At 45.1% G+C, this 4,623-nt stretch overlaps 1 pseudogene across 1 annotated transcript; it reads right to left on the bottom strand.

The window, feature by feature from the left end:
• Nucleotides 1-3,108: 3,108 nt before the first annotated feature.
• LOC309531887 (small ribosomal subunit protein uS9 pseudogene) lies at nt 3,109-3,650 on the bottom strand (annotated as a pseudogene). Its single transcript has one exon. The product of its transcript is annotated as a small ribosomal subunit protein uS9 pseudogene (transcript).
• Between the last annotated feature and the right edge of the window lie 973 nt (nt 3,651-4,623).

Below are 4,623 nucleotides of genomic sequence, written 5' to 3' on the forward strand. Positions count from 1 at the left end.
GGATTCATTTGCTGTCCCAGGTAAACGTTGCAAATCCTGTAACCTCAGGCTCCCATGACCAACCCAGGAGGGATTAGGAGCTGTAGACAGCAGGGCAGTTACTCATCCCCTTAATTCCTTGTTTGTTTTGTTTATCCAGCGTACCTCCTTCAAACCCCATTAAGGAACCCTATTAGCCAGCTAATAGCAAAACAAGTTAGCCCCCTCCATCCTGTCCTTTGCCTATAACATATATATCCCCAAGCAGTGGGATATGCAGTGCTAATGCAAGCTAGATACAGATTGTGGGTGAGTGGGTAAAGCATTTGGTACTGGTTTGGTTAGCTAATGCCTTGGAATGTATTGAGTGGTGCTTGTCCAGGCACTGACTCCTGTACTAGCAAATCACTTTGAATTCCATTGCAAAGCCTTCAAGGTCCTTGCAAGATTGTACCCTGTCCCTGCACCCCATGCCTCATCAGACTTACTGGCTGAATAATTGGCAGGTTGTTACATTTTGAGGCTTCTGCTCAGCCCTCCCCAGGATTAATAATGGCATCCGTGGCAAGTGGGGAAGCTGGATGTGTTCCATTGTTTGCCCACTTCCTACCTGTTTGGTGCTGACATGCTGTGACTTTTCCTACCTCGTGTGTTTTCTCCTAGAGCTACATTCTTAACACCAGGCAGGAATGCTCTGATTCATAGCAAAGTGCTACTAAGCAACAAATTTAATGTGTGCAAGTCTTTATGGGTTCAGAAACAATGGGAGGTTCTACAGCCATATGGACTTTCCTACAAGAACCGGGATGGCACAACACAAAGTGGAGGAAACTGACCCAAATGACAAACAGATGTGAGGATGATTTCTACTGCCACTTGTTGCTGTAGCAAAATATCTATAGGAAGCATATTGTTGTTGGCATCTGTCTGTCAAATAAGACAGACACAGTTATGGGAGCAGTTACACCTGTTGAATTTCTGCTTGCCATGCAGCTCTTTGAAAGGTCCTGAGCCTCTGTCAGGAATAAAAGTGGCAACCATTGATAACACATTCTTTGCAAGTCTACCAGACAGAGCCCACATTCAGGCATTAGGTGAATGGCCCAGGCTGAACAGATCAATGTGTTTGCTCAGCCACTCTCTCTTCCTGGGACTCCCTTTCCCCTGCCTTGCTGTGATCAGCTCCCTGGTGGTTTCTTTTATCAACGGCTGAAATCCTTGTTTTCTTAGTTGCTTGTACTAGTAGCTCTATCAGCATTAACCCTTGACCTCAGAATGTAGCTTCTTCCCCCTTCTTCCCACAATTATGTTTACAGAGCACTTTTTTCCTGGTCCTTAGTGAGAGAGATTACCTTGTGAGTCATGCAGCAAGGGTCCATTTGCCCTGCAACTTAGCTGACATATGCAGAGGTGATGCAAAGGTATTTAAAATAGTGCTGAACGGTTTTTCGCAGTAAGGTTCATATTTGTGATTGGAATTACTTAAAATTTGGATAAGTCCTAAGAAAACCAAAACCCAGACCTGGCAAACAGGCAGACAAGAGCAAAGCTGTCCTCTGATTTTCTTTGCTGCAAACACAGTGTGTGTGTGTGTGTGTGTGTGTGTGTGTCTTTGTGTCTTCTGTTGGACAAAAGAAATGGCTAACTAAGCAATGATCCGGCTTCAACCACACAAATGTGAAGGTTTGATTTGGACACACACCCCCTCAAACACCAGGTTTTGACAATTTAAAAAGGCTAAGAAATACATTTCACAACAAACTTCCATAGGCAACAGCCTACTTTGTCAGATGCATGGAATCTGGAAGTTGTAGGATCACCAAGCTTTTCCACAGCTTGGTGCATGTAACTGCTTCTGCTCATTTTATTATTGCCTCAGCATCTTCCTCTCTGATAATCATATCCAGCGCAACACTCCCCCCCACACACACCCCAGACACCCCCACCCTCTGGTCTTCTAAAGGGGGAGAAGATACAAGGGAAAATATTTTACTTCTGCTATATATACCCAATTGGACATTTCTAAGATAGATGGGGCCTATCCTGGAATGAGAGGAGGGTAGGAATTAATCAGCAAATGCGCTGGCAACAATCTGCTCCAAAATACACTGGAGCATGTCCAAGCAGTACACATTTGGCACTTTGAGATGGAGCACGGCTGGCCTCAACATTCCATGGCAGCCTTTGGCTTTGGAGGATGGTGGTAGCGTACTAGATACAGCCAATGTGGGAAAAACAGGTGTCTGATGGGTTGCAGAGTAGTTAAGAAGAAAAGTTCAGCTATTAATCAGAGATTGGACTTAACTGATAGATGGGAAGAAGCAGTTGACTTCTCCTGTGTTCTTTGGCTGAGAATTATCTCCATGGCATCATTAGCATATCCTGATGATGATATGGCTTGGACTGGAAATCAGGAGATAATTTGTTTCCATGTTCTATAGTTCTGGGTAAACCTAGATAATTTCCTTATGCTCTTTGAGCCTCAGAATACAGTAGGCTCAAGATTCCTTAAGTTGGATTAGTTAGACTGCACAGTTAACCACCCTGCCATCCTTCCCATTAGGGCGGTTTAAGAGTGGTAAGGCTTTCCCCATCCTTTTCATTTTATGCTTATGGAACAGTATTGTAATTAATGCTGCTGATTGTGATTACAGAACCATGGTGGTTATTTTAGATTAAAGGTAAAGGTAAAGGGTCCCCTGACCATTAGGTCCAGTCATGGATGACTCTGGGGTTGCGGCGCTCATCTCACTTTACTGGCTGAGAGAGCTGGTCATGTGGCTAGCATGACTAAGCCACTTCAGGCGAACCAGAAACGCCATTTACCTTCCCGCTAGAGCGGTACCTATTTATCTACTTGCACGTTGACATGCTTTCAAACTGCTAGGTTGGCAGGAGCAGGGACCGAGCAACGGGAGCTCACCCCATCGTGGGGATTTGAACCACTAGCCTTCTGATCGGCAAGCCCTAGGCTCTGTTTAAAAGCAATAACCACCCATTCCTCTCCTTACCCACTAAAAGGGGGGGGGGGGAGCTCAGAGAGCCGTTACAGCACATAAGCCCCCTCTAGTGGTGGTTAATAGATTACTCATAGATAGTGATGTACCCTTACCTCTCTGGTTGTTGTTGTTGTTGTTTTCAGTTCTCTCCATCTTTATTTAAAAGACTGAACAAATGCATAGTTTTCTTTTAACTGTAAGACTTCTGGTAACGAGCACGAGCACCAGGTCCACCAAACTTCTTGGATTCACAACAATGAGAATCAGCAACCAAAAGAGTCCTATCGTACTGGATAAGGATATCCTTTATCTCCTTCTTGGAAGCTGCTTCAACATATTTCTGGTAATAAGCCACCAGTGCTACGGAAATAGACTGCCAAATTGCGTATATTTGTGCTACGTGACCTCCACCCTTCACACGGACTCTGATATCAACTCCTGCAAAGCGCTCCTTGCCCAAAGGGAGAACTGGTTCAGGCAGTTTGTACTGCAGAGTTCTGGGCTCTATCATTTCCAGAGGCCTTCCATTCACCTTAATGAGGCCCTTTCCTCTTTTGCAGTGAGCAACTGCAGTAGCAGTTTTCTTCCTGCCGAAGACCTGCACGCTCTGGAGGGGTCCCTTAGCCGGCATGGCCCCTTGCCGTCAGCGAGAGCGGAAGAGAAAAGCTCTGGTAGTTGTTTTTATAGGCCAAGTACAAGTTAGGCTCATTCCTGCCTCCCTTGCTCAAGTTGTGATTGTGGCCATATTATTTTTCTGTATTGTTTTATCTCCTTTTAGGAGACCTTATTTGATCAAACCCAGAACACTTCCCAGATGTAGTGCTAGGCCACACATAAACTGAGCAGCCACCCTGTTAGATTTCCCACTGTGCTGCCCAAAGTGCCCATCAGTATAGCTGTATCAGATGCTCGTGGGCATTGCACAAATTTAACCTGGTTGCCATCTAGTGCCAACCAAAGCCAAAAAGCTTCCTGGCTCCCATACAAGCAGCACCTGCTAAGGGTGACTCACTGGCACTGTGTATGCAGAGCCTTTTGACAGCAGCTGAGCTATCGAGAGAGGCGTAGGTGCCCCTGGGTGCCCCTATGGCTTCTGGACAAGACAGATAAGCTGTGTCAGGGAGGGGGCACGTATACATCACACCCCAGAAAGGACACAAATTTGTATAAAATGTACCCATGCTGATTTATATCAATAGATGCAAATTTAGAGATAATAAGCACTTTGAAATAATTGCTAGAATTTAAACAGAAGTACAATACAGCTCCGCATAGCGTAGGAGACTGTGACCAGATTACCCATGTACTTGCTTTGGCCATATTCATAGAATAAAGCACTATTAAACCATTTTAACAGTTAAGGGTTTCACCAGAGAATAGGAAACCCCTTTTCCCTCCAGAGTGGTTTAACAATCAGTCTGGCACTCTGGGAATTGTAGTTCTGTGAGGCGAAGAGGGGCCTCCTAACAATGCTCAACACCCTTAACAAACTACAACTCCCAAGAGTCTCTGGGAGGTGGGAACCATGGCTGTTAAAGTGGTCTAACAGCATTTTAAGTATACGATGTGGATGTGGCCTTAGTTTGAATCTGAAATTGCTTTAGTCGTGACCCACTCTGAAATGGCTGTGCAGTGAAGAACAGAT

This window comes from Podarcis vaucheri (genome assembly GCF_965113315.1).
Source record: "Podarcis vaucheri genome assembly, chromosome: 5".
Classification (NCBI taxonomy): Eukaryota; Metazoa; Chordata; class Lepidosauria; order Squamata; family Lacertidae; genus Podarcis; species Podarcis vaucheri.